The following is a 20,314-nucleotide window of genomic DNA, read 5'->3' on the forward strand; positions in this document are numbered from 1 at the left end:
TGAAAAATTGGGGATTTAGGGTTTGATTTCGTAGAAAATAGAGGATTGAGAAAGAAGGATAGGTGGATTTGGTATCAGGAAAATATTAATAGTTGGAATAAAATCCTGCTTAAAGCTTTTCGGAAATCCGCGTGGTGTTTGTTGTCGGATTGGTGAATTGTACCTGCTTGGTGTTTGTTGGATTTTATTCGCGTCGGGGCGGGAGCGAGAATGAAGGTGAGTTCGTGGTGGTTAACTTGAGAAGGAGTTGAAAGGTAATGGAGGATTGGAGTCGTTTGCTTGCTGGTTATTGTCGGATTGAATTGATGATGACGAAGTCGGGTTCGGCGTCATGGTTGCTTTTCTCATGGACACAGAGAGATTGTATGTGAGGAGCTTTTCTGCCAACCCAACCTAGAACACACGGCAAAATGAGGAATGTCGGTAATCATCTTAAAGCATTAATGTGAATTCTTTTACTTATAAGCATGGCATTCTCGAGACAATTTCTTGAAAAATCGTTAGTATTATGTAATTTATCAGGAACAGCGTAGAAGTCACGGACAAAAGGGAGGAGACTAAAGTCATATGCAGTTGGTTTGTTTTGTTCATGTGTAATTCCGTGTGTCTTTCAAGTTGGGTTAGTTTTTCCATATCTTGAGAAGAGTGTACAAGGAAGATAAAGGATAAATGGGAAAGTTTCCTCACCACACGACCCAAAGAACGCATCTTCAGTCCTCTAAGATGCATGAAGTCGGGTTCGGCATCATGGTTCCCTGAGATGTGCCTACGAAGTCGGGTTCGGCATCATGGTTCCCTGAGATGTGACTACTGTCCTTTTGGATCTACAGCTTGTGGCTCTTCCCAACCAGGTGAGTAATCTTTTTTTGTCTCGGATTTAAGCAATGTTTTCTAATTTGACATGAACGCGCGCGGCTCTTTGTTGACTGTCTGATATAAAATGAAAATGCTGTCTTTCCATCTATTTATAATTGTATATACATCTGTCTAATGGAAGATAAAACCAGGATCGATAAAACAGAAGAGGCGCAGAAAGCTCCGAATTATACTGCTAGGTAATGTATCTAATTTCTCAAGATATGTCAATTTATTTCGATGCAGAGAAGATAATAAAAGTAACCTTGTCTCTAATGGGCTCTATTTCGATTGTCTTGCAGCTTGTTTCTCGGTAACAGGGGTGTGCATGCTCCTAATTGTACTCTGCTATGTCAAACGAAGGCGCTCATCAAAAGGAGATGTTGATGTTGAGGCTTTCCTGAGAAATGGACTACTCGTCATTTCGACATCACCCAAAACATTGAATTCCAAGCATGGGATGGTAGTCATGTCTACCATTCTGGTGTGTTTTATTTTTTAGATAAGGTTGGATACCGTGGGGTACTCGAATGGACCGATGATGAAGAAATTACATGGACAATTCACGAACCACCCCTGGCTCAAGATCGTGAATCATGTAATAACACTACAATAACAACATTATTAAAAAAAGTAAAAAGTCAAAGTAGTAAAATCAAAGTGACACCGGAATAACATCACAATAACAGCACAATAACATGCGGTAAAAAAAAGTAAAAAGTCAAAGTAGTAAAAAAATTAAAGTGACACCGGAATAACATCACAATAACACCAGAATAACAGCACAATAACATGCGGTAAAAAAAGAGTAAAAAAATCAAAATAGTAAAAAAATCATAGTAGTAAAAAAATCAAAGTGACACCGGAATAACATCACAATAACAACAAAATAACAGTAGAATAACAGCACAATAACACGTGGTAAAAAAAGAAAAAAAAAATCAAAGTCGTAAAAAAAATCAAAATAACAGCAGAAAAACATCACAATAACAGCGGAATAACAATAACAGCACAATAACATGTGGTAAAAAAAAAAAGAAAAAAAATCAAAGTCGTAAAAAAATCAAAGTAGTAAAAAAATCAAAGTGACACCGGAATAACATCACAATAATAGCAGAATAATAGTAGAATAACAGCACAATAAAACGTGGTTTAAAAAAAAAAGAAAAAAAAAATCAAAGTCGTAAAAAAAATCAAAGTAACAGCAGAATAATATCACAATAACAGCGGAATAACAATAACATGTGGTAAAAAAAGAGAAAAAAAATCAAAGTAAAAAAAAAAGCACAATAACAGCATAATAACACGAGGTAAAAAAAATAAGAGTAAAAAAAAATTTCAAGGAAAAAAAAATCTGGTACAAAAAGAAAAAGAAAAAAAGGTAACATAATGAGAAAATTAGAGAAAAACATAAGAGAAAAAAAAAATCAAAGTTGTAAAAAAAAGCATAATAACACGAGGTAAAAAAAAAAGAGATAAAAAAATTAAAGTAAAAAATAAAATAGTGGCGCTAGAAAAAAGAGAAAATAAGTAAATGACAATGATTTTATATGACAAGTAAGATTAGATCTTGACCACCCATCTCTAATATAATCTAGTGGCTGAGATTCCCCCAACTCACAACTCACCATAAGAACCAAAATCACCAAATCCAATCTCTCTCTCTCTCTCTCTCTATATATATATAGATTCGGGATCCTGTGAGAACCATCGAGATAATGAGAACTGTGAGAACCACTCACAGCCCGTAGATCTAACTAAATTAGATACGCGGTGAACATGGTTGATTAACAAAATAAAAAAACGACGACATCCCCCCAAACTCTTCTCTGCAATTCATTTACACAAATCCTTATTCTCACTCCTCTTTTTTTCTCTCTCTTCGACAAGCATTCTCTCCGATCATCTGCTCCGGTCATTCTCTCTAATTATCATACTTCTCAAATTTGCTTCGATCTCCTCACTTCCGTATTCATCACACTTTAACCTTCATCTTGAATTGTGCTCTAAACCGCCATTACAGCGACTTCTTCTACAATGATCAACCGGCGTTCTCTCTGTTGCATCCTTCTTCGTTTGCTCTGATTTCATTTAGGTTTTCTTGCTTTATTCCTTAAAATTTAGGTAATTTCTCAATTTCCCTTATTTCTTTCTTATTCCTCATTTTTTACGATTTTTATGCTTCAAATAAGTTGATTAGGGTTTCATTCCTGATTTGTTGCGCATTCTCTTTGTTTCTGCTTTCAAATGTCGTTTGCTTTCAATTTACTTGCATTTTCCGCTTATTATCTATTAATCTATTCAATTTAGGTAGTTATTTATTAATTTATCATTAAATCGTGTTCTTTGCTGATTTTCATTTCCTATTTTGAATCCTAAAAATGCTTTTTAACAAAATTAATTCAAAGTTATTGGGACGGAGGTCGATCGGAGTAGATAGAACATTGTTAGGGAAAATTTATTAAAGTTTGAACCTTTTTATGTGAATTGTTGTTTGATGAAGTTATCTGATCAAATTGTGAGTATGGACTATGGAGCAGCTAATTAAGCATTTGGACTCTCAAATGAAGGTCCTTATACCTTGTAGCATCGAGATTCAAAGTCTAATTATGATGTGTGAAACAAGGTCACGCAAGCTCAATAATGTGTGCATATAACCGCGTGAATGGCCACTTTAATCACCATTGTTTAATTATGATGTGTGAAGCAAGGTCACCCATTTATCTAAGTTATTATACGGAGTACATAATTATATGTTGCGATAGTTTCTATCTTTTACGATGAGTGTTTTCTCTGACAGAGCACATATTGGACCAGAGCCAACCACAGATAGATTTGTTGTCATTATGGTGAGAAACTGAAAATTACGAGTATACACGTATACCTGATTTTAGTTTGCTGTTTGTTGCTTGTTTTTATTTCCATGTCGGTGAAGCCAAAGATTCACTATTCTTTGGCTTTGGAGTTTGAAGTTAGCAGTGAGTTGATGCAATTTCAACGCAATTTTCACGATGGGTTATCCTAAACGATCTCTATGTGCTTTTAACACAAGGGTAAGGTTGCGTACATCCTACACCCTAACCTCACCACAGGCTCCAGCCTCTGCGGTACCAGCACTAGGGTAATTTTGCTGCTGTCGTCGTGTCAGAGTCCAAGCAGTCTCTAATCTGCAACTATGATTTTCTGTAGTCTGGTCCTGATGAAAGAAGTATTCCAGGAAATACAATTGCGGTTCAAGCAGACATGTCATTCGGTGGTCTTACTGAAGGAAATGTAGATTCATATACACTTTAACATACTCATATATGTCTAAAATAATTTGTCATAAAATTAAAACGGATTTTATGCATGCAAACAATAATATAAAAGAAGAGAAATAATGTCCTTACATTCAATATTTCGGTTCTTATGGGCACAAGTGAGTCCTCCTACTCACTTGTTCTTGAGCTCTCCAAATGGAAGAATAAGGATTCAAGAGTAGAATCCCTCCCAAAAGCATATACCCAAGGAATACATCTTAAAGACTAAAATAATATGATCTAGTATTAAAATTAGTCTTACTTAAAAATATGACACAAAATGTTTTTGTACTCTCACATATTTCGGTTGAGAGAAGAGGGATTTTGTGATTTATTTCTCTAGAAATCTCATAAGATTGTAGAGAGCATTTTTATGAATTTTCTTACACTAGAAAATTAGATGGGAAGATTGAATGAAAATCAAAGAGAAAAACTCACTTCTCTTTTCTTGTGGAGTGGCCGAAATTGCCTTGGGTAGAATGCCCAATGCATTTCATTTTTGCTCTTCTCTAAAAGGTAGGTTGGCATGCCTACTAGCTAGCTTTCATCATTGTGTTTATATTTAAACAATTAACACAATTTCCACTAACTCCCTCTTAATATTTCGGCACTTATAAAATGGAGAGTCCATTTTATATTTTGTCATTTGTCAATTTTGTCACATGTTACATGTTACATGACATGTTACAATGCAATGTATTTTTATCATATTAAAAATCAACGTATTAATAAAAATACGTCATATACAAAAATCGACTTAGTAATTCATAATTACTTGTACCAAAATATTTTACCAATTTATAAATCACAATAAATTGTATTTATAATAATTCATTCAAATCAATTGTTTCCTTAAACAATAATTTCATCTGAGCAATGATACAATTCGATTACTCAGACCGTATCTCATTTAATCATATTTACAATAAGTTACGTAAATTATACTCACAAAATCATCCGTCAATTTTAAGCAATTTAATTAACTCGTATCGGTATACGATTAATTAAATAATCAATTAAGAGTATTTCCCTATAGGTATGACCTAAGGGGATCAACTGATCACCACCGTCGCACGACAGTAATGTCAAACTCTAGTCAGCCAATCATTACCGATATGTGTGGACCAGTTGACTGTAAAATATTACATCCCACATGTATTCTTAAAATGAGATTTAATAATGATATTTAAATCATGTGATCGCACTATTGTTGAGGACACATTTCCCAACAATCTCCCACTTGTCCTCGACAAGTGTGCGTCACCAATTCTCTTGTCCTATTACTATCTCCCACTCAATGCAAGGTGTCTTTCAGGTCGTACTTGCAAGTGATCATATCAAGAATGGTTTCCTCGATCCGGAGAATAACTGATTGACCGGATTTATCCACCATGGATACCTTCCGAGCGTGGCCACGCATTTCCAGTTCATTACTCCTCGAGTGGCCCTGAGATATTGTTTTAACCCTGACAAGGGGATGGACAATTCCTATCGCACTCATTCCCTTCGACTAGCCACAGCCATCATAACCCAAAATATGCCCATTTGACCCCATTTACGAAGGTCGTAGTAACATAAATCAAAGTTAATCAAAACTCGTGCCATCTTTGGTGAATAGTCTTTAGTCAAAAGAATCGACTCATTTGAATACTATAGCAGCTCTCGCCACGACCAGGCTATATAAATTTGCCAGAACTCTATAAGCGGTCATAAGGCCCGACAAAGTGTTCCTAACAATCTGCCTATGTGATCGACTAGTCATCTCACATGACTGTATGGCACTTGAACTTGCCATCAATCGCATCACACTCTAGTCACTTCGAGACGTCACCTCATATAAGTGACTATGGGCGAATACAATGCTAATCCGTGTTCACTTTAACGGGGTTCAATTGTCTCCACAACCCGTTTGGATGTAACAAAGTATAATAAAAGAGTTTTAAAGTAAAACTCGAACGACAAATGTGATTATCACATATGAATAGTCAATGCCTGATTACTATTTCATATTCTATAATCTGATTTGATCTTGTACGTAGTTGTTCATTTCAATTCAATTGAAATGACATGACTCATCATGTTTAGCCCTTGAGAAGGCTTTGGTTAGTAGGTTTTATCAACTTCTTGTACCTTACTCAACCTTACTACATACTCGTTTTCCTTTGTAATGTATACATTTGCATCACAAAACTTTCTGAGTACGTGTCGAGATCCAATCAAGACATAGGTCCTCTAGCCTAAGAATAGTACCCACTGTTTTCACAAAGTGTGCAGACCCATCCCTCTTGCACATCTCATGATCGCAAGTGTACTCAATTTCCGTTATAAATATCTCTCATTGTTCTTTATTTCCTAGAACGATTCTTAGAAAATCTACTTCTTAATTAATATAGCCACAATGGTATCTTAACCATCTTAATGTGTTTTGATTATGGTTTTGTCGGAAACCATGCGCAATCTCAATTGTCAATTGTCACTTGTGTAACACCCTTACACAAAATTGCATCATAAACACTTTGCATCATAGCCTTAATGCTTCTGCAAGCACTTAAGGGTAATCTTTATGGCTTACTTGGTAAAGATTACTTAAATTCGATTTTGAAAAACAATTCATCATACTCAAAGTATATGAAGTGTTCTACATCATTTTCTATTTAATTGATTTGACAAATGGAAGCAAATGGAATCAATCAAATATGTTCAATTTAATTGAGCTAGTCATGAATCTTATCAACATAAGACTTCTTATTGACGCTAATATCACGTGGATTTATCTTCATAAATCTGGATATTAAAGATGTATTGTAATACTCCAAAAGTCTTAAATCATTCCTAATGATCAATATGTCATCCACATATCGGACTAATTAAAATTTCCGTAACTCCCACTAAACTCCATGTATAAACACAACTTCTCGACTTATCGAGAAAAGTTTTATAACATGATCAAAATGTTGATTCTAACTCATTGATGTCCTACTTAAGACCCTCTCTTAAGTTTCACACTATCTTAGGATTGCAAGAATCTACTAAACTCATGATATGTATTGAATACATTCCTTCTATTGAAGAAGTGGGTTTTAGATTTACTCGCTATGTATTTCATAACCTCATAATGAAACACAATCCCTAAGAAGATCCTAATAGACTTAAGCATTTCAACTAGTGCAAAACCCTTTGCAACCAATCTTACTTTGAAATATCTCTTTATTAGTGCAAAACCCTTTGTCACTAATCAAGCCTTTTTATTTCGGATTTTCATGGCTCTAAGCCTTGTATTGAGTTGTGACTTGAACACTCTTATGTAAGTCATATGTTCATTACTTTCTAGAAGTAATCAACTTGAATCAACCAATTTCTTTTGTAAGTTATAAGCTCTTTACTTTCTTAAAAGTAGCATGAATTCATCATTTTTAACAAGTGACGAATTTAACCTCCTAGGTTTTGAAGAAACAACGTCTTGCACAAAACGTCTCATGTAGCCAAGAAAGACCAGTTTCTTGCTACATAACATTCTTTGTGGCTCTTGAATAATTTCTCCCACTCTGTCTTCAAAAATAAACTTGTATTTTAGAAAGACAGCTTCACGAGCCACAAACCCGTCGTACTCGTGATAATTGAAAAGGAAAAATGAGCATTTGTTTCTTGTGAAAACTTACAAATATGGTACCCTTACCATTTCATATCTCATATGATTCGATTTAGTGGAAAAATAATTTAGACAAAAATGATAAAATCCCCAAAATGATCAAGTAACTCAAAGTAACTTGATTGAAATCCAAATCATATCGAATAGCGTTTGATTTCTTATCTAATCACACATTATTCCATGATGCGTGCTAAGAGAGATTAACTTGTGATACTATATCACATTACTTTGGCTTATATCAAAGTCTTCACTTTGATAATCCCATCACGACTAAATCGTGATCTCTTTAACTCTTTAAACTTCTTTAAAGATTTTCTATTTACCTTATTAAGTGAACATATTAGTGTCAACTTAAATCGTTGGTAAAAGATAATGATCAACCTATATTGGATCGATGATATACAACCTCGATCTCCTTTTCAACCAAAAGGCACGAGACATCTTGCTTTGAATACAAGATACGCATATACCATTAACAATCTAATGGTTTCAAGAGTACTCGTTAACTCTTTGCGTTCATCATTCCAAAATATTAAGGTTTAATCTTGGGTTACCAATTTGAGTCTTTACATCATCTACATGATATATCATTCTAGTTTGGTTTAGAATATAATCACCTTGATGATGGGCTAGCCATACATCAAATCATGGTGTATATGGTCACAAAAGTGAAACCTCTTTTGTATCTTTAACAAATTGTATTCTTATTTAGAGTTTATGTACTTAATAGTCACAATTAAGTATAACTCCAAACACAAAACTAGATTGATTGCACAATGACTCTATCTCTCAATATGATTGTTGCTAGTCGTCATATTCTAATCATCCTATGTATCAAGTACAATGATGAAAACCTCCATTGGTTTCTAATATTGACGAAGTGGTACTAGCAAAAATTATGTTTAATCAAATAAACATTTAAAGAAGAATGTCCCATTAGATGTCCCACAACTAACTTGTTGATTCTTCAATAATTTGGGGTAGTTTCCTTTCTCGTGTCCAACATTTGAGATAATGGAAACTTTATCGGTCGGGATTGATAGGTTTAGTATCGTCTTTCTCAACGACTTTACTTTCAACATTACCTTGTATCAATTCCATTATAATCTTTTACTTCTTGAACCTCGTCCTCATCTTAACGGTTTAAGAGAATGCTCCCACTCATTTCAATGAGTCTTTGCTTTGAGAAGCAAAAATTGAATTCATGAAGATTACTCTCCATTTGTTTGTTTTAGTCTTAAAACTTTCATTGAAGTGGTTGCGTTATTTTGGTCAATTACGAATTCTGAAAATCTAATCACCAAAACAATTTATCGCTTCAAGGTACTTAATTCAATTAAGCACATGAAAAATAATCCATTGTAAGTAGATGTGTTAGTCAAAAATCAAAAACCTGTTTGATAATGAATAACTTTATTCTATACTCTTTACAAGAGATCCTTAGCAATGGTTCATTTGAGGTTTTTAGAAGCAAAATTCAAATTTGTCTTTAGTTACGATGTTTTAATGGAGATTTTGGAAAAATCGAAATGATATCGTATATGAATTGTGGTAAAGAAATAGAACAATATAATAACGGAATAGAGGAAAACTTAACATTTATCGTTATATTAATACTTGGAAAAACAAGTATAGCATTTACATAGTGACCTCTACCCAACTATGATAAATGATTCCAAGATCCAAATTCATATTAACTTGGGCACGGTGGGGCTGATACATCCCTTATCAATATAACTCGGTGGATTAACTCTTTAATCGATTCTACTTTTAGAACTCTTGGTCGATAATATTACATTAACAATTATCTTTAGCCCAAAACACATCGACAAGGGCACGGTGGGGCCGATACATCCCTTATCAAATACTTTTGTTGAGTTCAATCCAAATTTCGAATAAATGTGTCCATGATCCAAACCCACATTAACTTGGGCACGGTGGGGCCGATACATCCCTTATCAACATGAATTTGGTGGATTAACATTCATCACCCACTTCCCCTACGTAACAAGGTTTGTACCCCGGTGTGGCCGAGCGCACTCCCTCGCGAAATAGGTTTTCATGGTTTCTACTATTTGGTAAGGCTATGTCTCAATTGATTGTTTTAGCGAGAGGTCATGTCAATTTATTATCTATCACGTTTTAAGTGAACTAAAGCGGTGAACTACGATAATTTTAATTGACACGGTCGATAAACTCGATAAAATAAGGATGCATGTTTTAGTTATGGCGATTTAGCGATGCATGCGACATAAAATAAAATGCAAGCATAAAGATAAATAAATCCTAGTATGGCCTTTCCTAAAATAGAAAAACTATTAATCTATTACACATCCGGAAACCAACTCCATTGGTCCCTTGAACTTCGGTTGTGACACGCATCTCGAGGTAACACCGTCTTTATGTATCGCCATTCTTGAAGTAATCCGTCTTTGGGAACTCCGGAATGAATGAAATTACATAATAAATTACATAATTTCCTATTATACATTTGTAACTAAAATAAAATAAATCTATTAAATTACAAAACGGTGATACGAGATCACAATAAAAATTACAACCGAATCGATATTCCCATACATTTCGGGAAATACCAATTAAAAACTAAGGCCATACTAAGTAAAATTACATAATACAAAATTACATAAATGAAAATTATGACAATCATAAAGAAAATGCAGCATTATAATATGTATGAACATGCTCAATTTTTATGCTAAATCGCCTTTAAATAGCCAATATCATATATTACTCGGTTTTTACGGATTTGCGTGATTTCAACATTTTATAATCACAAAAATACATAAACTCATATTTATGCATAAGTTAATTACCCTAACCTCTTAGGACTCAAAATATAGTCTTCACTAATAATTTTGACCATAATTAACTTTTATTTACAAAATTGTTCATAAATGGACCAAAAATACAAAATAAGCCATTAATCTTCAAATAAATCACAAAAATTCCAAATAAATTCAAAATTTGAAATTTAAATTCATGAACATTCTGGAAAAATCCATGACACTCATAATGTTCAAAATCTTTAGGTTAAAAATTTCGAAATTTTTCCGGAAAAACAATGTTGCGGTTTATCGATTTATAATAAAATAATCATAAAAACATGGAAAATTATTTTCATTAACTTTTCAATTTTAGATCTGAAAAATATGATGAAATGCAACATTAGACGTTTTTTCTAAGTCATAGATTATGTTTTATTAATTTTCCACTAATAATGTCACTATTTATGCTATTTTTCTTCAAAAATTCATAAATCATGCAAAAAGACTTCTTTATAGCCAATAATTTTACACACATCTTGTAAAATTGCATGTGACAACATATTAATTTTCTATGACCAGATTCGAAATTTAACTCATATTAACCTATTTTTCTCTTAAATCCGAATTTAATAATGAAAAAATTCATTTTTCGAGCATAACAAGTGCAAAAAATATGAAAATTTACAGGTTATCTCAAAATAATATATGTGATAACATATCCAAAGATCAACTTAAAATTCGAAGCATAGCTAATTTTCGATCAAAAATGACATTTTTACTCATAAAATCACATTTAAATGCCATTATTGTAAAATATGAACAATAAAAATCCGAAAAATTAACCAAAATATCCTAAAACATTTTAGGACCAGAAATATTAACATGCATGTAATAATTTCGTGATATATCATAATAACACAAATTTTACAAGTTTTATTTGTTATTCATATAACTCGGAAAAACTTTTAACCAATTTGCATGCAAACAACCGTGGCGCTCTGATACCAATTGAAGGAAATGTAGATTCATATACACTTTAACATACTCATATATGTCTAAAATAATTTGTCATAAAATTAAAACGGATTTTATGCATGCAAACAATAATATAAAAGAAGAGAAATAATGTCCTTACATTCAATATTTCGGTTCTTATGGGCACAAGTGAGTCCTCCTACTCACTTGTTCTTGAGCTCTCCAAATGGAAGAACAAGGATTCAAGAGTAGAATCCCTCCCAAAAGCATATATCCAAGGAATACATCTTAAAGACTAAAATAATATGATCTAGTATTAAAATTAGTCTTACTTAAAAATATGACACAAAATGTTTTTGTACTCTCACATATTTCGGTTGAGAGAAGAGGGATTTTGTGATTTATTTCTCTAGAAATCTCATAAGATTGTAGAGAGCATTTTTATGAATTTTCTTACACTAGAAAATTAGATGGGAAGATTGAATGAAAATCAAAGAGAAAAGCTCACTTCTCTTTTCTTGTGGAGTGGCCGAAATTGCCTTGGGTAGAATGCCCAATGCATTTCATTTTTGCTCTTCTCTAAAAGGTAGGTTGGCATGCCTACTAGCTAGCTTTCATCATTGTGTTTATATTTAAACAATTAACACAATTTCCACTAACTCCCTCTTAATATTTCGGCACTTATAAAATGGAGAGTCCATTTTATATTTTGTCATTTGTCAATTTTGTCACATGTTACATGTTACATGACATGTTACAATGCAATGTATTTTTATCATATTAAAAATCAACGTATTAATAAAAATACGTCATATACAAAAATCGACTTAGTAATTCATAATTACTTGTACCAAAATATTTTACCAATTTATAAATCACAATAAATTGTATTTATAATAATTCATTCAAATCAATTGTTTCCTTAAACAATAATTTCATCCGAGCAATGATACAATTCGATTACTCGCATCAGTATCTCATTTAATCATATTTACAATAAGTTACGTAAATTATACTCACAAAATCATCCGTCAATTTTAAGCAATTTAATTAACTCGTATCGGTATACGATTAATTAAATAATCAATTAAGAGTATTTCCCTATAGGTATGACCTAAGGGGATCAACTGATCACCACCGTCGCACGACAATGTCAAACTCTAGTCACCAATCATTACCGATATGTGTGGACCAGTTGATCGTAAAATATTACATCCCACATGTATTCTTAAAATGAGATTTAATAATGATATTTAAATCATGTGATCGCACTATTGTTGAGGACACATTTCCCAACACTTACATCATTTGGGACGGCCTTTCTGTCCAAATTTGAGTGTTCTCAGATGCCACACCCTGTGAGTTTTTTCTGGAGGTTGAGAGCTCAAACTAATATTCTTCATTTTCTCTTAATTGAGAACGCAATAAATTCTCTATTTCTTCTGCTTTTTAAAGCTTCTGGAGCATATTACATTGGTGGATACTCCTGGTGTCTTTGTCTGAGAGAGAAACAAACACACAGGAGTTACGACTTCACCGGGTAACGTCCTGGTTTGCTGCCAAATGTGACCTTATCCTGCTCCTGTTTGATCCTCATAAGCTTGACGTCTGTGATGAATTTAAGCGGGTAATATCATCTTTACGTGGTCACGATGACAAGATACGGGTTGTTTTGAACAAGGCAGATCAGGTTGATACTCGAGCAGGTAAATCTTGTAATAAATTGCGGCAATTTCGGCTTATTGTTTTTTTTTTTTTTTTTTCAGTTGCTTAGCGAATGGAACAGCTTATTGTTCTTTCTGGTTGATTCAGTTGATGAGAATATATGGAGCTTTGATGTGGTCACTTAGCAAAGTTCTAAATACCCCGAGGTCACCCGAGTTTACGTTGAGTAAGAACCGATCGTAGCTTGACAAACTTTTGAATTCATTAACTCATGCAACTTTCAAGGCTCAATGAGGCCTTATCAAAAACAAAGACATTCATATATATGGCGTTGATTTTTTGTATTGTGCTTGTTTTTTGTAAAGGTTATTAGCTCAATGGTAGAGCGATGTGCTTATTTTGCACAAAGGTATGGGTTCGAATCCCATATAACCTAATAAATAAAAAATCCCGTGATTTTAGGATAGCCTGTCAGTGTACATGCATGAAATAAGTGTTATATGTGCATGAAATAAGGTTCTATGTGCATGAAAAAGTTCTTATTATGATACTAATTACTGTTGGTTAAGGACATTAATTTTACATGGCCGTGAAATAAGATTATAAGTGTATGAAATAAGGTTCTATATGCATGAAATAAGGTTTTATGTGCATTAAAAAGTTCTTCAGTTGCACTAGTTGGTTATATTATGTTACTAATTATTGTTGGTAACGGACATTAATTTTCATTATATGTGCATGAAATAAGGTTCTATGTGCATGAAATAAGGTTATATGTGCATGAAAAAGTTCTTATTATGATACTAATTACAATTGGTTAGGGACATTAATTTTAATGGGTATGAAATAAGATTATAAGTGTATGAAATAAGGTTCTATATGCATGAAATAAGGTTCTATGTGCATTAAAAAGTTCTTCAGTTGCACCAGTTGGTTATATTATATTACTAATTACTGTTGGGTAAGGACATTAATTTTGATTATATGTGCATGAAATAAGGTTCTATGTGCATGAAACAAGGAAAATGTCTCTGAAGGAGATTTAATATATTTATCGGCCTTTTCAAGGCATTTTAGGCTTATGCATAGAAACTACCAGTCCTTGACAATTACAATGTAAAAGAATGTAAAAGAAACACCGGTATTTGCTAGCCAATGTGGGAATTGAACCCACATCTTGTGCACTGCACAATGCTCTCCCGTTTGAGCTAATTGGCTCTCGAAATAAGTAAAATGTGCATCCTGTTTTGCAGCCTGGTAACTTCATAGTAAAATATGACTTTTTTTTTTTTTTTAATACTGTGGTTGGGGTTATACAACTGGGTTTAGGGACAATAATCAAAAGTTGAGCTTATTGTTCTTTCTGATTTTTCAGGCCACTTTTCCTCATTGCTTGGACCATAAAGTTCAAGTGCCAGGCTACTTTCAAGAGTCTCAGTGGCCACCATGCCACTCTCTAGCTCATTTGATGACCTGGTAGTTTGTTCTTCATCACTGTGATTTGCTTCAATTGCATCTATGCAACGCACACAAATTGAGCAGAGTCAGGGTTCCAGAAATATACGCGAAATGGTGAAAGTGAAAAGTTTTCCCAGAAAACGGGAAGGATACTAACCGCATATCTGTGCTGTCATTGAGCAAGGAGATGCATTTTTGTCTTCGAGAATCATAGTCGATTCGACAACCAATTCAGAAGGCGCTCGAGCCTTGTTGGCTTCATCATCATCCCTATTTTGCGACAAAGGTGTTGTGCTATCATCATTGACTGGCATTTGAACATTTACGGCTACGATTGCCGATATTCTTCTCAAAAGAATGAACAAATCGTTTGTCATAGAAAGCAAAGCGGTGAATAAATGCGGCAACATATGCGGGTTATTGGTCCCATAAGACACGTACTCTTTGCTACATCATTGTTCTTAAGAACCCAAGGCATAAACTACTACAAGTAGTACTCAATTGCAAAAACACTTGAGTTGGCTAAAATAACAATCGGGAGACAAGACGCTTGAATATACACAAGCACCGACTACTTGCGACAAGTCTTGACTAGCAATAAGGATTATGATATCATTGAGAGGGAGTATATAATCCATCTTTACCATTTCCTTCCGGGCTTCTGCTGCTAATCTGAGCCACCATTTGGGAGTCATTCTCAATCAAGTGATCTATACGCTCAACACGAAGCATCGTTTGATGATTCCACGAAATATCAACCGTGTTCTTCACTGCTCGTCTACCAGACCTTCTGATATAATCTAATCCTTCAACACTGCCACTCTTGTCATTCATACGGCTTCTTTTAGCACTTTCCCTGGTTCCATCACCACCAATGCTATTTATTGGTATTTGAACATTAACTTCTTCAGTTGCTACAACCAAGCTAGGACACTCATGACCCATGTTGGCTTCATCATCCCCATTGTTTCGCAGTAAAGATGAGACTGGCAAAACGTCCAGCAGGGGCGTCTCTTCCTTTCCCATAAGATGGCAATGGCTCAAGTATTGGATATTCTTTCTCATCCTACAAATTTATACCACCACATAAACCCGAGTTAGAATTCATTAAATATCGTCTGCCTAATCCAATTTATCCAATTCTTAACTACCAATCAAAATCGAGTAATGATCAAAGAAGATGACAGTGTGCCTAGGATGCTGCAACACTTTATAGAACAAGCTTCATTACTAGTACTGTTGTATATAACTACTACTCACGGAATTTGAAAGGAACTTAATACGTCCTACGTCCCCGCTCCCTCTAACTCTCGGTTTAAACTTCATTGTAGTTTTCGCATAAGAACTAAGAAAGTTCAATCAAATTTGTATATAGCGAAAATAGCCGATTATTCAAAAACGGACCAGTCGTGTTGAATCTCAATTACAAACAATGATACACAAAAGCCTACTCTGCTTATTTCAATCGAAGCAATTTATCGATATTACATCAAAGTAATTAGGATTGTATTGTTTATGAACCCTAATTTACTTCTATTCCAGTCAAACTAATTCAAAATTGCCTCAATTTGGGTAAAAATCGAATCAATCATATAAATTTTACATAAAATCATCATGCTATTGTTATAACACGGAAATGATATCTTCAAATTACAAAATTGAATAAATTTAAACAGGAAACTTACCTTTGTCAATGGTGGTGAAGGAGGAGTGCGACGGTGCTTGATGACTGTGAAGAAGGAGAAACACGCTGGTCGGCGATGGAGAATCCGGTGATGTGCGGTGGTCGGCGACGGAGAATCTGGGGATATGCGGTGGTCGGCGACGAGAATTTGGTGATGTGCGATTATGGAATGAGGAGGCGAGAGAGGAGAAGAGATAAAACGTTTGGTTTGTGATACGATCGTCCGTATTATTATTATATCCAATAGTGGTTAAGCTGCTTTCATTATACTAAGTGGTTACCACCGGATCCCGACTTATATATATATATATATATATATATATATATATATATATAGGGTCGGGGTCACGTACGAACTAAAGTTCAGTACGAACCGTACGAACTAACATAAAATCCACAAATCTGCACCCGTACTCTCTCAATCACGCGCTGCTCATATATGAAGATATTTCATTTTCAGGCTACTAGTACTCCCTCTTCTCTCCTCAATCTCCCGCTTACCCAACCATCTGACAATGTCGGTCGATCACCGGTGAACTCGCCGCCACCATTGCTCTCTCTCTTCCCCACTTCCGCTATTTCCTTTCCTCTTTCACTGCATCGATTCTACCATCGCTCTACTAATTGACCAACACTACTGCAACCATTACTTCAATCTAAGTTCACTACAAAACGAGGTTAGTTCAATTATAATTTTGGATCTTTCAAATTTCTGTCCATTTTTAATGTAATTTTGTGATAAAGCGAAAAAATAGTATATTCGGAAAAAAATTAGGGTTTGTAAAATCTGAACTTTTGATTTTCCTTGGTTGTGTAATTGATTTTCCTTTTATCTTCTTATACTTGCCCTCTTCATGGGTTCTTCATTGAAAATGATGAACAATTTGTTAGAAACTAAAGCAGCCATAAATTAATGATTGGGAGGCATATTGAGTATTATGTAATTAGACAAATTGAATTGTTAACAATATTTTTTCAAACAAAGATATCCTCCAACATCAGATGTGCAAGAGGAAGAAGTTATCATTGTAGTCTAGATTTTTTTTGCTGGAGTATGACTTTTCTCCAATTTAACACTAGACCTCCAACCGAGTCGAGACCTGGGCATGTTGCTATCATTGCAGGGTTTTATGAAGATCTTACTGCTGTTACTAAAGGATGGAAAGCTAATCCTATTGAATTTGATTCAGTATTTAATCAAAGTCATCATACTTTTTCATATGGCAGCCTTGTTATCGTCCCAATATTTTGTGGCGCGCTGCCACACACCACCTAGGATACATATCCTCACGAGTTCGGAGACTTTGCTACCGGTTCGTCTCAATTCTTATTGATTAATTCGTACTGCATGAATGCTTACTTTACCTTTCCATAAGTTAGTTGATGTATAGTTTGCCGGATAATATGAATACTAGTTGCTAATGTAATGATTTGGTTTCGTGATGGCATTCTAGATGTCATATTCAGCTACTAGATTTTCTTGTTAGACAAGTTAAATTTGTGCCGTAATGTGTGGGGAGCTTGTAGTTTTGATTAAGTCAAACAAATTTAGAACTTGTCTCTGAAGATGAGTCCTCAAAAGTTGTTTCAACCACTAGTACTGCCAATGAATTGGTACATTTTTATTCACTCTTTTCTTACATTTTGCTCAAATTATACTCCCTCCGTCCCAATCATTTGTAACCTTTGATTAAAATACTGCGGGTATTAGTAAATAAATGATTGGGACGGAGGGAGTAGTACATAATCTTTCATTGTGACTTCCTTAGGATGCAAAACAGCATTATGATGCTTGCTTTGGAGTTTTTGTTTATTATTTGTCAAATTATGTAGTGTAGCATAATTATGATGCTGATGTCTAGTAAGTATGATCTTGAATTAGTTGCTTTATCATCAATCACAGCTCTTCATGATTCGAAGGCATTGACTGCAAGAGTTGTACGTGATCAACTAATAAAATAGATAAATTCAAAGCACCTAATTGGGGTGGTCTTGGTTTACTCTAATTAATGTTATAACACGAAAAGATTTAAATCCGACTGCTATTCTTGAGAGTAGTGGTACACCGTAATTTAATAGTCTCCAAGTTGAAATATGTTGAAATCTGTTTGACTTAATCTAAAACATTTGGAGGGTTTGAGGAGCTCTCGGTTCATGGTGGGAATTCTGCCTTCTCGTGATTAAGTAGTCCATTGTGGGAATTCTGCCTTCTAGTGATTGAGTAGTCAGATATAGGTTTGTATCTATCAACTTAAGGGAGTGTAACTAGCTAGCTAGAGGTATGTATCTAGCAACTTAAATGAGTGTATCTAGCTAGATAGAGGTATGTATCTAGCAACTTAAACTAGTGTATCTAGCAACTTAAAGGACTGAATTTTGTGAGCCTTTATCATTTGCTGTGGGAGTCTATTAATGTGTTTTTTATATGACAGTAGATGATACATAATTTGTACACTACTACATAAAAGGTATACACTGACGCTTGTTTCGCGGCGCTATTTAAAAAAACGCTTGATTTTATCTGATTAGTCCAAACTTAAGGCGCAAATCCTAGGTTAAATTCACCTGATTTAAATGTTATTTGGAGTAGTTATACTAATCCTAATGCTAATGGTAAGGCTAGTTCCAGGAGTTTTAAGTGTTTGGACCCGAAACTCGGGTTTAATGGTAATGATCTTGAGGTTAATAAGCAGGAATTTATGCTTTATAAGTCTGATTTAGATCTTACTATACCTCAATTGTTAGACATTGCGAAACGAGTTGGATTAGTGTTGAGATTAGGGATTGATATTGGTGGAGAGAGTGGTAGTTTCGCTGCAAAAATGAAGGAAAAGAATGTGACTGTTTTGACTACTACTATGAATTTAGGTGTACCATTTAGTGAGGTGAATGCACTATGAGGTGTGGTGGCAATGCATACGCCGCTGTAACATTAGTTTGTAGCTTCTTTTCTTTCTTGCTTCCGTACCTCTTGACATTGGTTTTGAAGGAACACCCAACTCCAAGTCAATATTTTGATCTTATTCATGACAAAGGTGACTATTTTGGTCACTAGCTACGAGTACTTTGATGAATAAGTGTATTTCGCTCTGATTTTTTATGTACTTTTTACTGTAGATTGCTTTGCAAGAGAAGAGATTTGTAAGGAAAACTGTGAAAGAAGATCTTGCTTGATCTGAGGCTCATCAATATTATCCATCTTTGGGACATAAGTTGGGTGAATTGTACAATTTAGTCTCTAAGCTTCTCTTAATACTTCGTCTTAAATACACATTTAATTTGTTTTTAGGATTTTTGTGTATTATTTTTGTTTAAATATTGGTTGTATCCTTTTATGGGAAATTTTAAAGATATATATCAGCATTATCTTCAACCATAAAGGGGTGTTCAAATGTAATTTTGGTTTACTATTGTAATTTGGTAATCTTGATCTATTGGCAATGCTCAAAGCGTAGTTCTCCAAAAATGTGAGTCACAACAGTAATTGAGCTTTGAAAAAGTTGTTGGGTGATAGAGGCGCTAAAAGTGCAGTAACTTTGCTCAAATAGCGCGGGCAAACTGGCGACGCTTTTTAAAGAAATGTATCTTGGTAGCTCGAGGTATGTATCTAACAATTTAAAGAAATGTATCTAGTAAGTTAGAGGTATGTATCTAACAATTTAAAGAAATGTATCTAGCAAGTTAGAGGTATGTATCTAACAATTTAATGGAGTGTATCTATGTAGTTAGAGGTATGTATGTAGCAACTTAAAAGAGTATATCTAACAAGTAAGAGGCATGTATCTAGAAATTAAACTTGAAAGAGTGTATATGTCTAGTTAAAGGTACGCATCTAACAATTTAAAGAAGTGTATCTATCTAGCTAAAGAAATTTATCTAGCAATTTAAACGAGTGTATGTAGGAACATAATATGATCAAACGAGGGGGCGGGAAAGTCAACCA

At 34.2% G+C, this 20,314-nt stretch overlaps 1 long non-coding RNA gene across 2 annotated transcripts; it reads left to right on the plus strand.

The window, feature by feature from the left end:
• The first annotated feature begins 16,764 nt into the window (after positions 1 to 16,764).
• On the plus strand, positions 16,765 to 19,751 carry LOC141605675 (uncharacterized). 2 transcript variants are annotated; one of them, XR_012526423.1, is made up of 3 exons: positions 16,765 to 17,048; positions 17,496 to 17,684; positions 19,489 to 19,751. It is a non-coding gene; the product is annotated as an uncharacterized LOC141605675 (long non-coding RNA). The 2 variants fall into 2 exon arrangements; XR_012526422.1 differs by having other exon boundaries at positions 16,942 to 17,048; positions 17,452 to 17,684.
• The last annotated feature ends 563 nt before the right edge of the window (positions 19,752 to 20,314 follow it).

Source organism: Silene latifolia, chromosome 10 (assembly GCF_048544455.1).
Source record: "Silene latifolia isolate original U9 population chromosome 10, ASM4854445v1, whole genome shotgun sequence".
Lineage (NCBI taxonomy): Eukaryota > Viridiplantae > Streptophyta > Magnoliopsida > Caryophyllales > Caryophyllaceae > Silene > Silene latifolia.